This window comes from Microtus oregoni, unplaced genomic scaffold (assembly GCF_018167655.1).
Source record: "Microtus oregoni isolate MIOR12 unplaced genomic scaffold, Mior012 000099F_ref0000060, whole genome shotgun sequence".
NCBI classification, from domain to species: Eukaryota; Metazoa; Chordata; class Mammalia; order Rodentia; family Cricetidae; genus Microtus; species Microtus oregoni.
Genome location: NW_024544712.1, coordinates 3,307,805 through 3,330,978, shown reverse-complemented (window position 1 = coordinate 3,330,978; position 23,174 = coordinate 3,307,805).

Here is a 23,174-nt window from a genome sequence, read left to right as displayed (position 1 = left end):
AGGAAAAATAACAATATGATTTTGTGATTTTGCTTGTGGTGGGGGAAGAATAAATTCTGGATGTGTGAGAAATAGTTACATCTTAGGACAAAAGTATGATACTATGCACCTTGTAAGAAAGTTTAAAACAAAGAGCTATACATGGATGATGTCTGGACAAAGGATGAACTGCTGTTTATTATCTACTGTCAAACATGTATGACTACCATCTACTTTGGAGAGTTCTTATGTATTACAGCAGAGATTTGGCCTACTATATGTCTTCAGTCCCTTTCCCTCTGTTCATCATAGGTCACATGCTTTGGGACAGCTTTCCTTTCACTGAGACTTTGGAATCAGGATAAAAGGAATCCTTGGAATTCTAACCCTGGCTCTTAATTACAGAAATTAGTCCCGGGATATTTGAGCCTCGGGAGAAAAATGACATACTAGTGTTGAACTTCTGGTTTATTTTGTTGGTGAGATAGATGCTAGAATCCCCACTGAGGAGGATTGCTCTTTAGTCATAGTGGGGCAGGGATGACAAAGGTAACCCATGACTCTAACCATCTACTCAATAATTTCTTCCGTATAGGCCAGACTTGCATCCATCCAACAGAAAGCCCGAAGCTGGTTTCACCTTTCAGAGTTTTAGAAGAGGTTGGCTATGGGGAAGAAAAGACCCAAAAACCTTACAAAGATAAGGAGTTATCAGGATGGGGAGACACAGTTCTACAGCATGGTGGCCATTGTCAGGTTTTGTTTTTCCTTCTGCAATACAACTCTTTAGTGTTTAGCCTCATATAGTATATAAACTATGGATAAAGTCTGGTCATGGCAGGGCTTTGTGAAGTGATGTCATGAAAGACCTATGTTCCTATAGAGGGTCAAACTGAAAAGTGTTGTTGCAACCAGCTGATGGCAATTACAAAAGAGTAACCACAAGGGTACCAGGGCCAACTTAAGGAATAGTCAACAAGATCTTTATTAGATATACCTATGGCCATTTTTATTCAAACCACCACACTTTCTTTTGTTTGAAATGATTACTTCTGAAATGTGGATCTTTAACTGCAGTTATTCTTGTGAATGCTCATATTTTTTTTAAGTACTAAAGACTAAACTTTTTAAGCTAATTCCAGTATCCATTTTAAGTCATCCTGTTTTTCTTAGATGGTTTGTTTTCCTTTTACCCCTACATAGTCTCACAGAGCCCTGTATCAGACCTGGAACTGACTATCTCTTCAAGGAGCTGTGGTGATTTACACTGTAAAATTGTGACTTACATGCCAAAATTTAGGGACCTGAGCATTTCTGCTGAAAAGTCATTGTTCCCAGGCAACTTAGATAGCAATTATAAGGTGTATATTTTTAAATTTTATGAAATAGTTTAAATATCACTAAGTCAAACAGTATCTGCTTTGTACTTACATTTTCTAGTTACAACTTTATTTTTCTTAGAAAATCTTTTTATAACACAATTAGCATGATTTCTTCTTTGTTTTATACTGCAAAATAAAATATTTCACAAAAGCATGTAAGTATTATTACAAAATTAAACAATTGAATAAATCTCAACAATATTAAGAGAAAAGTACTATTGAAAAATACTGAACTCACAGTTGTGATGGGCATTAAATGACTGTCTGGGTGAATTTCCTGTACTAAAGGCCGGGGCACAGTCAGTTCTTAGTGATAAAGTATCACCATATGACCTTCACTGTTGGTGATGGACTTGACCATCAGACTATATTGTGTTTGTCAAGTTTCTCCACTCTAAAGGTGCTCTTTTGTACCTCTCCACATATTATTGAGAAGGAAGTTTTTACATACAGATTACGCTTAAGAAGTGAAGAATTATTCTCTATCTCTAAAAAGGACAGTGTGACTGATGCACATAAATTATTTGTAATAATTTTACAGAAGAGATATTTTTTTCTATCTTACTCTCCAGTCAATTATTTACTCATATCACGGTGGAGTCGTAGGTATTTTATACTTTGAATTATGATACAAAACTGCTTCCTGTACATTGTTGCTTTCATTGTTTGACCTTTGGATACTTGGAGGTCTTTTCCTAGTGTCTATGTCCCTGTGATATGTTCTTGTGATTATGACTTGTCTTTCTTCCCACTACTTTCTTATTCTGATCATGATAAATATTCCAGGCTCTTTCTGTAATTGCCCTATCCCTACACCTAGGCTCAGACATTTGCCAAAGGCTCCCTGTATCTTTTTATTGGGAGATAATATTAGAAACCTACTTCTAGGTGCTAGGTGGTCTTAGTGCTACTGGACTCCCTCAGTTAGTAAAAAAAAAGGAGTCGTGTTTATAAATTGAACTGTGTGTATCTATATAAATATTTTTATTTATGGACATGCATATCTATATTAAGATAAGAATAAAATGATATTGATTTGTGCAATATTCAATTTAAACATGGGCATCTATTCTTGTTCCTAATTTAGAGACTTGATTCTAGAGAAATAAATCTACCAGTATAAAATAGAAGAGGAATATTTGTTGTTATATCACTTTTAGAAGAAAATTATTAAAAATTGATAAGATATTTATGAAAATAGAAATTTCTGATCAAACTATTATACTATGAAGTATTTAGTCACTAAATATTATAATACTGCTATGTGTTAGAAGAATGTGAATGATTTATTAGTAAAAATAAAAGCAAACTATTGAGCAATATAATCCTATTTCTGAAATAAAAAATAAAATGTCTACAAAGACTTATAAAAGTTAGTAACAAAATCTTAAGAAAAGCTGTATGATTTTAAAACAATTGGAATATTTTATATCTATATGTTTTATTATCATATTTCTTACAATATCTAACCTCATTTTTATTCTTTAAAGGTAATAGTAAAATATTTTTTAATATTATGCCAAAAAACGAAAGAGGGGATTTAAATGTACATAATAAATTCTTTGGTATTATATTTTGAGAAGGGGAAGATATACACAGTATAATCCTCAACAAAATTGTCATCTTAGAATTATGTAAGTTATAATGATATCTGACAATCTTCTTTAAAATATGTGCTAATTGTTCTGGTGAAAGCTTCACCCCAGCTCCTGGTATCCATATACCCAGAGTCTGGAATGTTCTGGTAAAAGTTCCATCCTATGCCCCTCTCCCACCTTACCCCAAACCCTGATGCATATCAGAACACCCACCAAATGATAACCCCTTCCCTAGAGATGCCCAAGACCACTCCTACAGAACTGTCCCCCAGAAAACAGATGCATAGTTTTTCGGTCTTCCTTTCCTGTCTCCTCTCTGGTGGACTGGAAAATCTTCTGGCAGTGTTTTTATCCATTAAACCTGTGCTCTTTAAAAATTCGGTCTGATTTGGTCTAATTTGTATTGTTCCATTAGCAGAGAGGCTTATGAGATGCAGAAACTTTTCGTCTGGAGGTCCCACCAAGGACAAACAAAAGACATATTGTATTATGTATTTTAGGCACATAAGAAAATATTTATTTATATTCTTTTTCCAATTTCCCTATCAAAAGTGTATATATATATATCCCTTTTAGGTTTTTAATTTGATGCACAAGTCTTCATCTCATTTTTACGTATGGGATAGCTACATCTCAATTTCACTTTTCATACCTGTGAAATATGAGGTGACTTACTCGGCATTTACAAGTTGGCCATACAGTATTATAATGCATAACTGAAGTATTCAGAGCATCTTCTCTGAACTACAATGGAACTTCTAAACAGCAGTGGCGAAATGATTATTCTCTGATCGATTTCACTCTTTTCTTTCTCAGTTTGTCAAATGATAAACTACTAAGTATTTTTTTATAAGTATGGAGATAAACATACAAGGATAATGAAAAGAATGTTGTCACCTTCTTATGTATACTACTATACTATACAAGTTCAATGGAAGCATGAAAAATTAAAGTTTGTATATGCTTTGAATGTTTGAGTACTTGCCACTGTATTCATTTAAATGATAACAAAAGGACAAAGGGAATGGGGGTACAGTTGGGGTGGCAAAAAAGTATATTGACACATATGTATTAAAATACGTTAATACAAACTCTTTGCTTTGTATGTTTACCAAAAAGTCAGTAAAAAGTGAAATGACATCAAGGGCTTAAACAGGAGCTACAAAGGAAATATCCAACAAACAGGATTAATTAATTTAGGATTAAGGTTGGATAATTCCAGAATATTATTTTTAAAGCATTTGTAAGATTTTGGAGTGGGAGGCCCCCACAGATTCAGTGAGTCAGTAGCCCTAGCACAACAGAGCAGTCTGGCTCTGCATTGAGAGCCAGGGAAAGAAACACATCCTGAAAATGGGACCAGAGCCAGGGAAAAGAAACAATTTGTCTCTGAACCTAGAGAGAGATAAAAGTCCCTGGACCCTGAAACCAGGACCAAAAGAATGCACTGTGCTCTTAGATTCGGAGCATACCAAAGATATTTGCCCTGGTCCCAAAATTAGAGTCAAAAAGGTAAAAAGAATCAAAGAAAGAAACACAGTTTGCCCCCAGAATCAGAGCCCTTTCGGCCCCTGACACAAAACAAGCCAATCCCTGAGCAGAGAAAACAGACCAATCACCGAGCCCCTAGAGGCTCAGAAACTCTCCTCAGGCAGTTATTGGCAGTTGGAATTTCCCTCATACCTAGAAATATTCTTACATCATAGGAGGCAGCCCATCCCAAGCTTGGAAGTTTGCAATTCCTCTCACGCCGTTCGAGGGCAACCAACCACAAGCCCACAGGCTTACAATTCCCCAAGCCTCTTTCCCTATATAAACCCCCTGTTTTTGCTGCTGAGCGGGTGTCTCTCCTTTGCTGTTCCTATTAATGCTGCTGTTGCCAGTGCTTCTACTGCCTTTGAGACAGATGGGGGAACTTGAGTTAATTTGCAATAATGATTCTTTGTTTTTGCATTGGATATGGTCTTGTGGTGATGTTTTGGGGATCCGGACTTTAGGCATAAAAAGAATAATAGTTTTCTTCTGATATGAAGTGTTCTAGTCATCCTCCATGAATATTTAGTTGGAAGTAGGATATAGTCCCCTTGATGATTGGTATTGTCAGCATCTTTCAATTAGAGCTTGCATAACACATGGAAGACTCCACACAGGGAAGATTGCTGTGGTATCTATCATTTATGGGTCTAAAAACAACCTATACCAAGATAGTCTATTTCTCAGGATTTTACTATCTTATCTCAGAAATTGAGATAAAAACATGGTCTTAAAAATTAAATTTAGTAATAGAGTATCAGTTTGCTAAATGATAGTTACTGAAACAGGTTTGTAAGTATTTCATTGCTCTCTGCTTCTAAACAGTGTGCCAATAAACAAAATAAAGATGAAACCTTTATTTCAATGAGGAGAAAATAAGTGTCAGAAGCAAATGCAAAAGACATTAACTTAAAAAGACTACCACCTGTTGGGTGATGGTTTCACACATCTGTAATTCCAGCACTTGGAGGCAGAGGCAGCTGCAACTCTGAGTTTGAGGCTAGCCTGGTCTACAGAGTAAGTTCCAAGACAGTCAGGGTACACAGAAAAAAAAATGTCTTGAAAAACCTGTGGGAAATTCCCCTTCTTTTTCAGACAGAGTCTCAACTTGTAGCCCAGGCTGACATCAAACTCTTCAGCCCTCCTGCTTCAGCCTCCTGAGGTTGAGCATAGACATACACCATCAGGACCAGCTGAACAAAATGGATATTTGATTTCTAAAAATTCATCTTCCAATAATATCTTTACCTGTTATATCCCAAGTTACAACAGAAATGACTGTCTTAGATGAGCCCTCAAATGTGTCACACAACTGCCTTATACAATGAGTTATTCACAACTATGGCTTATTTATATTTTACTAAATCAGATGTTCTCTTAAAATTTTCAGAACAAACATATCCTCTTCAATATTAGACGGATTTTCTTCAATCCAATTAAGCTATAGTTTTTGCCAATTTGTAGACACATCAGTTTGAACAAAGTGTTTATAATTTGGAATGCCACTCATTGGAACACCATAGAAGTAGAACACAGATTGTAGAAACACTTTCCAAACCAATGTCTTGGAATTTTTTTTTAATTATCCTCAAAACCCCAACGCTGGAACTTAACTGATAATATCCAATGACTTTCTGTGTCAATTATTTCTCCTCTCTTCCTTCCTTGTTTCTGCCAAGTAATCTTTCCCCCTATGGCATTATTTATTCAATTGGTGAAACATTCTGAAAACCCACAAAGTGTGTGTAATGGAAGCATCAGCTAGTTTCCTGATTGTGTTATAACAAGGAGTAGACTGTACATTTTAGTTCATTTGTGTTGTCTCCTTTTGCAAGGCCTTTAATACCAATGGCACATGGACCCAGCTGTTCCTTCTCAGAACCCGAAATGTTAACAATTCAGGCAGAAGCTCCCTGCCATAATATTTGGAATGTGAGCTCCTCTGGGATTTGTGTCTCCTCACCCTGTTGTTAGCACAATGCTGAATAGTTCCTAGTGTTTTGCTTAGGAGAATGAGGCATGAAAAGTACCCACATCGGCAATTTGAGAAAATGAAAAAGGGCTAAACTGGATGATGCTGAGAAACATAATAAGTGTTGGAAACGCTGTGTTTCTGGGATATCCTCAGCTTCCTTTACCCTCCTTTACTTACAACTCTTATAGAGTTATTGCAGAGGCGGCCAAATGAAACATGGGGGAAGTACTTTCACTTTCTGATACCGTAGTATTCATTTCCCACCTTTTCTTTGCAGCTTTGTTTTAATGTGGAAAAAATTAATTTTTTTTATTCTATATAACTTGCTTTTGAATGTGATCACCCTGAAAACATTGCCAAGAGTTAGCCAAATAAATTGTTAAGATAGAATTTTCCCATTGTATTCATCAGGGTCTCTGTTACCTGTCCTGAAGACTACTGTATTTCTATCAATAATTTTATTATTCTGGGATCCTTTACTATTTTGATGTCCGCTACTCATAATTAAATCCTTAGGGAAATTTTTTTTTATTTTTTTTAATTTATTTATTTATTAAGGATTTCTGCCTCGTCCCCACAACCGCTTCCCATTTCCCTCCCCCTCCCCCGAGGAACATGGGATGTACTCACTCATATTTGGTTTCTAGCCATAAATAAAGGACATTGAGCTTATAATTCATGTTCCTAGAGAAGCTAAATAAGGTGAATCCTTAGGGAAATTTTACAATGAATACTTTTAAACATATGGCTTGTCTCTTTGCAAAGGAACTTAATTTAGTTTTCGTTTCATTCTAAATCATAACATGAAAAAGATCATAGGCCCCTTAGCTGGGTGTAGCATATGTGCAATTTCCAAGAAAGGGGAGACTATTGGATTCAAATTATGATTGTGCTCATCAACATATTCAAGAATAAAATTACCCATCTCAGTTCACAACTCTTCTAGATTCTTTAATCTGTCAATATTTTAGTTGTTTTTTGCCAAATTTATTTGAAAATAGAAATGTCAAACTACAGGAAGATGAAAGTCAGAAAGGAATTCTCCTCCTTTCTTTTCTCCCAAGCTCTTTCCTCACCCCATTGGGGTCATCCTAGTCAGAGGAATGTGAGATGATGAGATTCTCAAGGTGAGAATCATTGTCTGCCTTTTTTTTAAATTAAACTTCCAATTTGTTTTTAGAATTTAATATGCTAGTACTACCCAACTCCCCTGCTAAACTCTTCTTACATCCCTCTATTCTCATGGTTCATGGTCTCTTTTAATTATTATGTTACATATAATATAATATGTAATTTATTTAGTGTTGCTCCTATGTATATGTGTTTAGATATAACACTTAGGATTGGATTACCTATTGGGGGTTTTCCCTAGAGAAGACTGATTGTAGCTCTCTTAGCAGCTATTAATTCCCTATAGCTCATCATCACTGGGTTGGGGCCTTGTGAGATTTCCCCTATCCAGGTTGGTATGCCAACTAGTGTTGCCATTCATTATACAGGGCTTGCTTAAGCAACCATGTTGTTCATGGGTGCAGCCTTCCTGTAGTATACAGAAGACACTATCTCATAGCAGAGATAGTCTCTGGATCTTAAAATCTTCCTAAAGAATCATTTGTTTAGTTGTCTAGATTTTGAACATTTGTGGATTTTTGTGATGATCTCTGTCTGCTTCTGCAAAAAGAGGTTTTTTGATAAGAAGTGAGGGCTAAACTTATCTAGATATTTAGAATGCAGTTGGAAATTCTATTGTTTAGGAAAGTGGCAGTAGTTGACTCTCTTTTGATTCATGGCCTTAAAGCTGCAGGTAGCTGGCTAGATTTGCAGTAGCAGGTTTGAGTTCCTATTGAGTAGGACTTAGTTCAATTAGGTGTATGTTAGTTTTGATCAAGATATAAGTATCCTTACTGCACACTAACTGTTCATTGTGCTTCATGTGATTTATAGCTAAATAGGACTTTTAATTGCTTTTTTCCATTGTCAACTTGTATAACTCCTTTAGATATGAGATTTTCTTTTTCTCATGGCTTCCAGGTCATTTCTTGTTTCATTCCTCCAATTCATGTGTCTGAAGTGTGTGGTGTCTATAGCAATAGGGTGTTGACTTCAAAATCTGAGAGGCAACCAAGGACAATTGCAATAGCTTATATTGTTTCAGGAGTCTCTTGAACTCCTTTGACCAACATCTTAAAGTGAGATTTTCCATGCCTGATACTATGGTTTTAGTTAGACAATCTATAGCTCTCATGGAATGCATTATTATCTCATAATGTATAGCTGCATTTAATATATATATATATATACACACATATATATATATATACATACATACAAAAACATTTTTGTTTTATATATTTTCAACTAATCATGAAATGTTTCCCTGTGACTTTTGGAAATATCCTTCATGTTATTTATCTTTCCTTCCCTCTGTATTGCCCTTCCTTACCTTTGTTCTTCCCATTTTCACCTTTATAGTGCCTGTATCCTACTAGTTACCTCGTTAGAGCTCCCTCCCTTCTAATCATGATCCCTTTTTATTTTCCTGGTTTCTGCTATTACTCTGGGTTATCCAAAGAACATGTAGGATTTGTCTACGTTGGTCTGGGTCACCTTACTTACTCACTGTAGTATTTTCTACATTTTCTAATAGTTCCATCCTGTAAATTTCATTGTTTCATTTTTTACAGCCGAATAGCAATTCATAGTATATATGTACCACATTTTCATTATTCATTCATTATTTGACAGGCATTTAGGTTGTTTCCATTTACTAGCTATAGTGAATAGAGCAGCAATAAACATGCCTTTATTAGAAAAACAAAAAGAAAGGAGTTTCTGGTTCTTCTAAAAAAAAATAATGACTCTTGGGAGGGAGCATCATTCTCCAGATCAATATTAGTGCTTGAAATGTGAGAATTACATTTATTTTAGGAGTTTGGTATTAGAATTAATGAATCATTTTTACTGTCTATCTTCTCATCATTTTGGATCCTCTTTCATATGTATCTTCTTGTATATATCACTCAATTCTTAACACAATATCTCAAATCTGACAGTTTTGGCTAGACTAGACCTTTAACAAACAGCTAAGGAAACTTAGGGAATTATTATATTTATTGAAGGTATTTCCACCTTTTACTAACCCTCTCCAGTAGATTATACTAAGATTTGATTGATTCTCTGAAAACATTAGGAGTTTAAAAGTTTATAACTTTAATAGGTGTCAGGATTATATTATTTTCTTTCTAAACAGGAAGCAATTATATCTGAATATTATATGACATAAAACTATTTCAGTTCATCGTAACAGAAAACCAATTCATAATAAGGATGAACTAGATTGGTTATATAACTAAAGACAAACCAGTCAGTACTGGTTTTATGTATAGTGGGATCTAGAGAATAAAATTAGGAAGCGTGTATGTGTGTGTGTGTGTGTGTGTGTGTGTGTGTGTGTGTAGTTTCACATGTGCCACAGCACATGTCTGTAGGTCAAAGGACACATTGTGGAAGTCAGTGCTCTCCTTCTTCCATGTGCTTTTTACTATAGGGATGGAAGTCTGGTCATCAGACCTGCTGGCAAGCAGCAAGCATTTTTAACTACTGAATCATCTTAACAGCTTTCTGCCTTTTTGTTTTTGTTCTTTCTTTCTTCCCCTGTTTCTTCCCTCTCTCCCTCCCTTCTTTTGTATTTTTTTTAATTTTCTTTTATATCCTGACCACAGTTTCCCCTCCCTTCTCTCCTCTCAGCCCCTACTCTACCTCTCCTCTGCCCCCACATCCACTCTTTCTCCATTTCTGTTGAAAAAAGGAGGGGGCAAGCTTCCCATGGATAGTAACAAAACACGGCATATCAAACTACAGCAAGACTGAGCACCTCCCCTTGTATTAAAACTGGGCAAGGCAACCCAGTATTAGGAAAAAGGTCTCAAAACTAGCAAAAGAGTCAGAAACAGTCCCTGCTCTCACTGTTAAGAGTCTCACAAAAGGACCTAGCTACATAACTGTCACATATATACAGAGGATCTAGGTCAGTCCCATGCGGCTCCTTGGTTATCAGTCCAGACTGAGCTCAGGTTAGTTGTGTCTGTGGATTTTCTTACGATTTCCTTGACCACTCTGGCTCCTACAATCCTTCCTCCCTATTGTGAGCAGGATTCTCTGTGCTCAGCCTAATGTTTGGCTGTGAGACTGCATCTGTTTCCATCAGTTGCTAGAAGAAGCCTCTCTGATGACAATTGCTGTTTTCCAGTTTTTACTGTGATGATGATGTGTGTGTGCAAACAAGATTCCATTTACATAATTTTAAGTGCAAGTCAATATTATTAATTGCATTGTAATGATGCAGAAATATCACTACTATTTTCAAAACTTTTTCCATAGCATTTGTGCCCAAGTCACAAAATAAAAAAAAAACTGTGCCCATTAAGTAGTAACTGATAAGTTCTAATATATTTTATTTTTTTGAATTTTCCTATTCTAGATATTTCATCAAAGAGAAAATGTATAGCATTTGCTATGCTTAATTTATCTTATTTCAGGTACCATAAATGTTTTTAAGATTCATCCACACTATGAAAGGCGCCAGTATTTTCTTTCTTTTACTGAACAATATTCTATTATATATAGAGAGGACTTTTGTGAGCCTGTTCATATACTGGTGGGCATTTTTAGTCTCTATGTTATGCCTATAGTAAATAATGGTTTATATTGTGAACAAGATTTAGAATCACTTAGGAAACAAGTCTCTTTTGAAGCCTGTGAGGGCTTATCTTGATTAGATTGAAATAGGAAAACCCACCCTAAATGTGGGCGGTATGATTCCTTGCAGTTGTGTCCCCAGACTGAATAATAAGGAAAGAGTTGAGCAGCAGCATTCATCACTCCCTTGCGTGCCTGTCACCAAGAAGTTACTTTCAAACTGTGAGCCCAAAGAGACCAACTTTTCTGTCTTCCCTCTCTTTACTTCTCTCCTTTCTTTCCTTCCTTTCTCCTTTGGGCTGCTTTTGTCAGTGTATTTTATCAGAGCAACAGGAAAAGTACCTAAGTTCATTATGTTAAAATGGACACCAATGCACAAATAGCTGTTGAAGTCTTTGTTTTTAGTTCTTTGCTGTGTATACCTAGAAGTAGAATTTCTATGAATCTTTATTGTTTTTTTTTTCTTTCGCTGGCTTAATCCTCAGCAGGCAATTACAACTTGGCCCTTATTTCTCAAGTGCATTAAAGAGATCCTTTTTCTCTCCTTTGGCCATATTGAAACCCAAAAACAATTCTGTTTGGTAATGTTCTGATGCAGACTCTGAATGAAGCACTGAAACCAGAGTGACACTCCATATCTGTTTGACCCACAACACTGATGTGTAATAGGACCATTTTCCATGGTAATTAGACATAGTGTTTCAAGAAATGGGGATGCTGGTGGGCAAAAAAAGGCAACCAGTACAGTATCATTCTATGTGTATGCAAAATTTTCATTTTGGATGTTTTCTAAGGGATGATTGGAGGAGAGGAGTGGCTTAGGAAAGGTAGAGTTGGGGGGGGTTAATTATTATTTTTCAAGACAGGATGCCTATGTGTAGCTTTGGTGCCTGTCCTGCAACTAGAACTTGTAGACCAGGGTGGCCTCAAACTCACAGAGATCCACCTGCCTCTGACTCTCGAGTGCTGGGATTAAAGGCATGTGCCACCATGGCCCAGCTAAATTAGAGTTTTGACAAGAATGACAGAAAATATTTTTGCCTATTTGGAGCAGTAATTTCTCTTCTCAGTGCACTTTGAGGATGACTCACAGCATTGAAAATGTGCAGATGTTACGACTACTTTGTAGAATTCCAAGAAAAACGTTTCAATTACTGCCTCAATAAACATGGCCATGGCTGTTCATTACAATGTTTGTGAGCCTGAAAAAACAAAAAAAATCCAAAGGTTTCATCAATCGACTAAAAGATAAATTGTACTGTAAACAGAGACTGCTCATTCGTTTCCTGGGCACCCAGACCTGAATAATCACATAGAAACTATATTAATTATAACACTGTTTGGCCAATAGCTCAGGCTTCCTATTAATTAACTCTTACATCTTAAATTAACCCATCTCCATTAATCTGTATATTGCTACAAGGCTGTTACCTACTGGTAAGGGTCTGGCATCTGTTTCCTTCAACAGCTACATGGTGTCTCCTTAACTCCACCTACTCTATATATCTCTGTTCATATTTCCTGCCTGTCTTTGCTCTAAGCCATTGACTGAAACAGCTTTACTCATCAACCAATAAAAGCATCATATATACAGAAGGGCATCCCACATCATCTCCCCTTTCTGTATAATTAAAAAAGAAGGTTTGAACTTTAACATAGTAAAATTACATATACAAAATAGTCATCAAGCAGGAATTACAGTTACAATAATTAGTCCGTTTACATTTGACAAACTAAGGAAAATACTGTATTATCTATCCTATCTTGTGAGTCTAACGTTTTATATCCAATTTATCTTTTATCATAAATAAGCAAAACTTAGTTATATCTGTCTTCAATTTCTCAAAGACCCCAGAATGATAAATTATTACCTAAGTAAACAAGAAGCTCATTATAAGCAACTTCCAAAACTGTAAAATTGACAGAGACATCTCACTGCCTTGGCAGTCACCCAAGGTTCTTCTGTAATGTTGGGGCATCCATCTTCATCCTATAGTATCTGGCAGACTTTTCCATTAAGCAGGAAATTTGAAAAACAGTTCTGCCTATATTGACAGTTTGTCAGTCACTTTCTTCTGTGTCCTACAGAATATCTGGCAGACTCTTTCATGAAGCAGGAACCCTGAAGAACTGTCTTACCTCTAGGCAAGTTTAGCAGTCATTTCTGTGGATCCTGCATGTCCAGTTTATACAGAATACCATCAAGCAGTCTGGACAAAAGCAGTTTCTTGCCCAAATGGCTAGAAAACTGTATAAGGAGACACTTTGATGCCCATCTTCCTCTTGAAGAAATTGGTGCTGCCAGAAGCAGACATGTCTCACTGTTGAGAAAAGTCTAAGTTTGTAAAACATTTTAAATGCCATATTTTGTAAGTATTTGAAGTATTGAAGATTATCTATCTACTTGAAATGTATCTCTATGTATCTATAAAACCTAACTAACATAACTAAAAGTTGGATTATTATAAATGACTATTAATCTGTAATTTTTAATTATACATTACATTTTTTTCAGTGAGCTGCACAAACACAATACTTTAAACAAGAGCAGAAATACATATGTACAGTGTAACTTAATCAACCTTAAATTTGTATAAATAGACCAAGATCCATATCAATACAAAGTATTCATCTCTATGTCATGTCCCATCCCCTTACCCCCTTTTTAAGAAAGATATTTACTTTGAACATTTAATTATTTATAACCAACCCGGTTTAAATGAAAAGAATATAAATAATCATTTTGGGAGTTTGGGGGTTGTTTTCTCCAAACTGCCTCATGCCGTTTGTTGAATGAAGTATTTTTAGGGTTCACAGTGATGTTTCAGGAGGCCTTGCTCCATCAAAGCACATTAGCCTGTAAAGAATACACAGGTTCCCATCTTCTGTGGAAACAAAAGCAGAACCTCTTTTCCAAAGCAGCATATCCCAAGACCCAAATTTTGAAGTCAAGGTGCCTTTATATTTAAACAAACATAACTTAGCAGCTTCCAGAATAAAATGTCTCTCTGCAGTCAAAAAATTCAAAAAATTAAATAAATAAACCCCACAACAATATACAGTATTTTATAATTCATGTGGCTTTTCTTACTCTATTACTTTTTAATGTTTGTTTTATTATCTTTACTCCTTTAATCTATCACTGTCTGCACTCTTTATATTACTTTTACTCTTTAAAGACTTAGTTTTATTTTTTTAAACTATTTCTTTTTTATAACTGTCTATACTCTTTTTTCACTCTCCCAAGCCTACATACATTTTTAAACATATTGTGACCCATTTAGATGTCTTTTCCATCTGAATATGTCTTTATTGCATATCCATAATTATTTTCTGACCACAAATGCCTTTTTAAAAAATGCTAAGCAGGCATGGCTAGGACCAAGTCTGCAACCCTGCCTGTTGGCTCTACCCCATCCAACATAGCAGAGGGATGTTCACCTCCTCTGTGAGCCATTCTCACTGCCCCAGCTTCAGGGATGCAGGGAGGGATGCAGTGGGTTTATGTCACCATTAAGCAACTAATAGCATGTTGCTCACAAACCCCATTGAAGTGTAGGACCTCCCAAAAGAGCCAGAGTTCATGTTGCCAGCATGATCCATGAAGCTGCTTTATAAAGAAGCTGAGCAGTTTTTGCTGCTAATGCTGAATCAGGAAACCTTCTTACAACAGAGCTGTGCCTCTGCTCACTGCCAGCAAACAGAGCCTATCTGAAAAAAAAGAAAAACATGTAGATACCAAGAAACTGTACTTGGCTCCTATTTTTGTGAATCTAGAAGCCCTTTTAAAAAGCTTTCTTAGGTTTTATGTAGATATACATTGCCGAACATTGGACATCATTTTGTAAACGGAGACTGCTCATTTGTTTTCCGGTCACACAGACCTGAATAATCACACAGAAACTATATTAGTTACAACACTGTTTCATCAATAGTTTAGGCTTCTTATTAACTAACTATTAAATGTTAAATTAACCCATCTCCATTAATCTGTGTATTGAAACGAGTCTGTGGCCTATCAGTAAGGGTCTGGCATCTGTCTCTTTTGACAGCTACATGGCATCTCCTTGACTCTGCCTACTTACTTACAATTGAATGCTACACCACCATTAGAACATTAAAAATTTTCTACAACCATATGTATCTATGTAGATAGGTTCCAAATACAACATTCACTGCAAACAATCAAATTATAGTATTGTAATTATTGAGCAACAGCAATATGCAGTTATTAGAAATATATAAGATTTTCTCTATAATAATATATATAATATATATATTAAACAAAGTTGTAAAATAATTGGAAGATTATCTAAAAATTAAGTAGTAAGAATACAACTATACATGACAAAACAAGGGGATTTCTATTTTGTCATGCTGCTATATTTTTCTTTTAATTTAAAATTTGCTAAATGTATTTTCCTTAATGTTCTGTTTTTAACTCTTTACAGTGAACAAACTAGCACTTGATTATAGTTCAATGGGAATTCAATTATTCTTTATTCTTTGTGTTTGTTTTTTATATCTTTTATTCATGTATTTTTTAAGTCTCTCTATTATGCAGCTGTGGCTGTCTTGCAACTTGTGTAGGTCAGGCTGGCCTCAGACTCATACAGGTTCACCTGCCTCTGCCTCCCGAATGCTAGGATTAAAGATATGTGCTACAATGCATAGCCTGTATTCTTTATTCTCAATTTTTCACAGTATATATGTACACAGGTAGGTAGAGATCAATAAGATATTTTAACTTGCTTTTGAGAAATAGTGAAAATAAGCTCTTGCCAAAATGTCCATGCCAGGCTGTTCTTCTCCATGCCATCCTTCATCATTGATGTATTGATCTGTCCTGTACTCCAGACAGAATGCCCAGTGTGTTTCCCATTAACCTCAAAACCCCTCCCAGCATTCAACCCTACGACCTTGACAAACCTCCTCTTATCTTAGTAAACAATGAGATTGCTCCATGGCTGTTAAAAGCTGGCAAAAATAAACTATCCAAATCAGAATTCCTCTGAGAAGAAAGTCCTGGGGAGTGAAAATAGACTTCAGAAATCCTATTCATACCAGGAGGGGAAAGTCATTAAATAATTGCGCGCGAGACAGTTGGTGACAGCCTTGTCTCCTCGGGTTTTACGAAAATGATAACAGAAGTATTTGCAACATTGTGCTTGATTCTGAAGTGGTTCACATTTTATAATAGAAACTTTACAAGCCAGACAAAGAATGTCAGAAAGAGCATTTCTTGCCGAGCACTGACATCACTGTGTGGGAATGAGTGAGTATTGTCTTACACAATGGAATGTGTTCTATCCCTCCTCTGAGAGAGAATTTGGCTTGGTATGCAAATTAAAATATTGTTTTGAAAAATTTGTTGCATTGAATTACAGAAATGTTTCCAATCCATTTCTTTGGTCCACTGTTGGCAAAGCAGTTGACAGCAGACTTGTCTAGCCAGTTTGTCTGGGCCATGCTCTGGATTTTGTGATAGAGCCGAATCAAGAAGAATTGTCCTTTGGCAAAGAAGTAAAAGAGCTCTAAATACTTGGGGTCTCTGTTTAGATGTTTTTATCAGGCACAGGAGAAAGGAAGGATGGTTTATTTGTAATACTTCTAAGCCCTTAAAAGCATTTCAAATTTGAATGGCTGCTATTTTACTTTCTCTTTGTTGTGGAGTTGGCAGGTGAGATAATGGTAGCTAGTTAGTTGGGGGTGACTGGCCTTCCTGTTCTCCCAGATTTACCTTTGAGGTCTATCTCTGAACGAAGCTTTCCTGTCTGAGGCTCTGAAACTAGGAAACAACCTGAAATGTCAGAAATGCTATATATTTCACAGCTCTTTTCTTCAAGGTCATTTGGCTGGACTGAGCCTGAGTTCACTGGTGAGCATTCAGGAAGCAAATGATCCCATCACTTAAGCCTGTGGTTCATACATATGCTCATAGCTCATGCATCACGCTCATGGCTTATACATTACTCTCTGGCTTATTGCATTCCTCTGGGGGCAGTGGTTCTGGAAGAGTGATTCTGAATAGCATTCTCAGCACACTACACTAGATAGCTTGTTAGAATTGCATGCCTTTGCAGTTTACTTCAGACCCATTAGGGGTAGGGCTCAGAAATCTGGGACTTGCCAAGTACTCCAGGTACTGGGATCCACACTTAAGATTGAGAACCATCGTTTTGGGTTGGTCTATCTACTTGAATGGAGAAAACTCCACCTCTGAACCTTTTTCCTTTTCTTCCTAGTATAATGATTCCTAATGATTGAAATATACTTCAGTTGTTGAAGAAAAAGATAAAACAGAAATGTGGTATTCATTGAACACTTAGGGTAACCCGGTGCTTGACACTGGCGGTCTCATCTTATATTCCAAGTATATATTATAAAGGCAGGTCATTTGATCCTACTTGTAATTTTACTTATGAATTATACTAAATTTAGTTGTTTGGCAATTGGGTAGTAATTTTATTTTTTAATTCTTCTGTTGTTATCTTGGAAGCTGGCTTTTCTGTATTCAGGAAAGGAGGTCCAGCCCCAAAGTATGTGATATGATTGGGTATAAATGAAAACCTCCTTTTCCACCTCTTTTCTAGTGATTGATTTAATAATGGACATGTAATCCAGATCTGGTCCATTTAGTGTTGAGAGAAATTTGTAGAGGCTGAGAAAATTAATCCTCCTTGATAAATGCCTACATAAATAAAAAGTCCTCATCAGTTTGGGCTGCTGTCTTCTCATGATATGGTGTCCAGTTTGAATTGCAGAAGCTGTCTTGGAACCAATAGGAAAAAGTCAGGGGAGATCTTTTTGTGTTTTAGTCTGGATTTCCAATGTTGGGAGTTAACAAAACTTTTTGTTAACCATCTTGTGTCTTGATATACATGTTGAGGATACATATGTACAAGCAACAGAGCAGGGCTCAGAATCTAATTTCAACCGATGGTAAGAATTCTCCTAGGGTATTTTTCACGCATTCACATTGATTCCTTTTGTTTCTTCCAACAAAAGAATATCATTTTTGAGGGATATGTAGAAAAATCTCTGAAACTTCTTAGGGTTTCTTTGAAACTAGTAGTGCTTGGAAAGTTGACTTTCTAATCTGTTTTGACTTTTCAGTGGATGAAATAAATAAAATTTGTTTACCACCAGTGCATGGAATTCAAAGTTCCAGGAAATGACCCGCAGAAATATGAAGGATTTTTGTAAATAAAATTATAGTACATATAATTTAGTGGTTTATCATCATTTCTGACTTGAGTTAGAATCTCCTAAGGAGCTCATCTTTATATGTGTGTGTGAGAGAAACCATTTCTACAGAGAAGGAACTAAATGTGCATGATCTTCCCTGAATGAGAATGGTGGCATGCTGTGGATTAGCGTCCACATCTGAATAAACAGGAGAAAGTGACCACAAGCATTCATGTCTTTGCTTCTTGGCTGAAGAGGCCAAAATGACCAGTTGTCTCATGTTCCAGTCACCTTGTCTTGATGGATTGTATCTTCTCAGACTGTGATCCTAAACAAACCTTCCTTCTTTAAGTTAGTTTTTTATCAGGCATTGGTTAAAGCAATGAGAAAAATTACGATTAACTGCAAGATATTTTAGATAACATTGTCACAAGTATCTCAAGAATATTTTTCAGGTGCCTTGATTTGGTTCCTGTAAATTTATGATGAGCACATTCTCCCTGCAAAAATCCAAACATCCCACAAAGCCACACTTCTTGATGAATCACTCTATCCTACTTTTTTCTTCAAAAAGGGGTCACCATTATCTGTTAGTATCATATTATTATACTATTTTCTATGCTTTTGTACATTTATATAGTATTTTTTTTCTTTCCACAAAGATTCACTGTGAATGGTAAGTTAAATCTTAAGTGATAAATGCTTAAAATGGTTAGGGTTATGAATATTCTAAATTATTATATTCAAGGATTAAAGTGCATTTTTCTTGAGATAAAGGCCTGGTTTTTGCTTACAGATAGTATTTTTAGTCTCTTGAAAATTTATGGAAAGAGCTGTCTTCATAATATTTCCCTATAATATTTCCATGTCACACTGTCATTGTAATCCTATCTTTTTTTTTTTGAGATAGTTTCTCGGTGTAGTCCTGGCTGTCCTAAAACTCACTATGTAGACCAGACTGGCCCTGAACATGGAGATCCACCTGCTTCTGCCTCCCAAACACTGGCATTAAAGGTGTGTGTCACTACTGCCCAGTGATAATTCTATTATTTTTATTGTGCCATTGCACAAAAAGTCAGTTTAAGAAAAATATTTTCTTCCCTGATGTCATTTAAAGGAAACAGTTCACATAGCAGAGACATTAGGAATTTAAACTCTTTTGTTTGTGGAAGCCAATTCCAGATCATTCTAGACAGGGTCTTTTGGACATGCATTATTTCTTGGCTGCCACTCAATTTCTTCTTGCTTGCTATGTGGGCTGATATTCAACTGCTCTTGTCTCAGATAATTCTGGAGATTCAACAATCTGTCCTTCATGGAATTTTCATTGGTAATGCACAAATTGATGGACACAGAGCAGAGTTGTACTGATATTGACTTGGTAAAACCTAGACTGGATTTTCAAAATGCTGATTTTCATCCTCAAATGCTGGACTAATTACTTCTCTTGTTGCTCTGACCAAAATGACTGATGAAAGCAACCTAAGAAATGAAGGGTTTATTTTGGTTTATGGCTTGAGGGGATAGAGTTCACCATGGTGGGAAGGCAGGACAGAAAGTGAGTTACATTGTATTGGTAGTCAAGATTCAGAGATGAGCAACTAGAGACATGGCTATGTGTGGTTCTGAGCACTTGCTGCCTTTGTAAAGAATGCATGTTTGGTTCTCAGGCCCCACATAGTGGCTTATTAGTGTCTGTAACTGCAGTTCTCCATGGTCTGGTACCCTTCTCAGATCTCTATGAGGACTAGGAAGGTATGTAGACATTTACATGCAGGCTTAACACTCATGTATAGAGAATAAAAATACAGTATTTAAAGAATAAAACAAAGCAGAAATGAGAACTGGAGAAATGCTTTAGTGGTTAAGAGCACTGCTGCTCTTCCAGAAGAACCAATTTCTGTTCTCAGCAATTACATAGTGGTTTACAACTCTCGGTAATTCCAGTTCCAGGGGATCTGACACCCTCTTCTAACTTCAGCAGGCATCTGTATGCACATTGTATGCTCACATACATGCAGGCAAAATACTAATACACATAAAATATAGAAAGAAACAGATATGTATGCTGATGCTCAGCTCCCCTTTTTCCTTTCCCCCTTTTATTCAGTCCACAACTCAAGTTCATTGTATGGAGCCACCTCCATCCATCTTATCTCTTTAACTCAATCTCTCTGGAATCACCCTTATAGACACATCTAGAGATGTATCTCTTACCTCTCTGATTCCACATTTGGTAAGCTGACAGTGAAGATGCTCTGTTCACTGCTGGAACCGCAGCTTGTATGTTTTGATGCTGAAACTGTCAAGTGTGCAAACCTGGCTTATAAGTTTACACTTATAAGTTACACACAGAGAAAGGTGATTTCTGGATACAAAGCATATAGTCACAAAGAAAAAAATCCATTCTGTAAAATTCACAGTATGCTCCAAGGAATGGCAACTTCTCTCAATAACTTGAGAGTCTGTTAAAAACAGAGAGCCCTGAGCTCCACTCCAGTGCTCCTGAATCGCCATCTGGGTTTTGACAAATTCCTTGGTGACTTGAATGCACATTAAAGTGTGAGAAGTGCTATTTCAATGTTTACATTAGAAGACTTGTTCATTTTCTCCTTAGTCATCCATAGTGGTTTCATTGAAATTCCTCATTGAAATTCCAAGGCGTCTTATGAGAGAGTGTTCGCAGAGACTTTCAGAAAGAACATAATATCAGCATTTGGTAATAATGAAATGAAGCAGTTCCTGGAACAGCTCTAGCAAGCCTTGCCATTGATAAGCTCAGTGCAATAGACGAGGGTCTCCACTGCTCTAAGTGCTGACCCTAAGCAATTATGTCTGACACTGAAAGATTATGGCAGTGACACATCCCAGGTTTGAGTGAATCAGTATGAGATAACATATTAGAGACAGATAAAGGGAGAAGATCTCTTGATGCGTACCTTTGTAATAGTACCTTTGTAATACCCAGCTTTGTCATGTCTTCACTCAACAGTTAAATTTGATCAATTGTGATCTTATTTTTTCATATTAATATTGGGTGGCCTTCAGGACCTGGCTTCTAACTCTGTGTCATGAACTAAATTAGAGCTGAGTCGTTTTCAATATCTAACTTAGTGATGATATGATCCTATATTTTTACACTGAGGTATTATTCAGCTACAAAAAAAATTGCACAAATCTTTTTCTCAAATATGTTTGGTCAATTGTGTGTGTTATCTATCAAAAACAAAATAAAATGTAATTTCTATAATTTCAGAAAGCTCCCTTGTGTTCCTTTCTGGTCATTTCAACTACTGTTTTGATTTTCATATCATATGTTATTTTGCCCATTTCAGAAATTTATATAAATGGGTTTATGGATATGTTCTATTGCATTCTTCTTCCACTCAGCATAATATTACTGAGAATATTCAGGCTTCAAGACATGCCATATTTTTAATGTTTGAATAGCAATTGATTATATGAACAAAAAAATTTTATTCAAGTCCACATTTCTGAGCATATGTAGTTGAACTATGATGAATAAGATACAGCTCTCTGATCATTTACAAGCAATTTGTTTTGTGAGCATGTGTTCTTTATTCATCTTAAATAACTACTTAAGTGTGTAGTCTGTGAGTCAGAGGAAACATGGATGCTTAACAATTTGAAAACTGCATATATGTAACAGTTGTGTAGCTTGGTCCTCTTGTGAGACTCCTAATAGTGGGAACACGTGTTGTCTCTGACACTTTAACTGGATTTGTAACCCTATTCCTCATACTGAGTCACCTTGCCAAGCCTTAATACATGGGGAGTTGCTTAGTCTTACTGCAACTTGATATGCCATGTTTTGTTGATAGTCATGGGAGAACTGCCCTTTCATAAACAGGAAAGAAAGAGGCATGGATGGGGGAAAAGGAGGGAGAGGGACGGAGGGACTAGGAAGAGAGAAGGGAGGGGAAAGTGTGGGTGGAAAGTTAAATAAATAAATAAATTTTTTTTAACTTTTTTTTTATTGAGAAAAGGAAAAAAAAAACAAATTTCCTCCTCTTCCCAGCCTCCCATTTTCCTCCCCCTCCTCCCACCCTTCTCCCCCTCCTCCCACCCTTCTCCCCCTCCCCCCACTCCTCTCCCGCTCCCTCTCCAGCCCAAAGAGCAGTCAGGGTTCCCTGCCCTGTGGTAAGTCCTAGGTCCTCCCCCCTCCGTCCATTTCTAGGAAGGTGAACATCCAAACTGGCTATGCTCCCACAAAGCCAGCACATTAAGCAGGATCAAAACCCTGTGCCATTGTCCTTGGGTTCTCATCAGCCCTCATTGTTCGCCATGCTCAGAGAGTCCAGTTTTATCCCATGCTTTTTCAGTCACAGTCCAGCTGGCCTTGGTGAGCTCCCAATAGATCAGCTCCACTGTCTCAGTGGGTGGGTGCTCCCCTTGTGGTCCCGACTTCTTTGCTCATGTTCTCCCTCCTTCTGCTCCTCATTGGGACCTTGGGAGCTCAGTCCAGTGCTCCAGTGTGGGTCTCTGTCTCTGTCTCTGTCTCCATCCATCACCAGATGAAGGTTCTATGATGATATGCAAGATATTCGTCAGTATTGCTCTAGGATAGGGTCATTTCAGGTTCCCTATCCTCAGCTGCCCAAGGAACTAACTGGGGACCTCGGCTTGGGCATCTGGGAGCCACTCTAGGTTCAAGTCTCTTGCCAACCCTAAGGTGGCTCCCTTAACTAAGAATTGTGCTTCCGTGCTCCCCTATCCAACCTTCCTTTATCCCAATCCTCCTTTTTCCCCAAGTTCCCCCCATTCTCCCCTTCTCCCTTTTCTCTCCCCATCTCCCCTTAC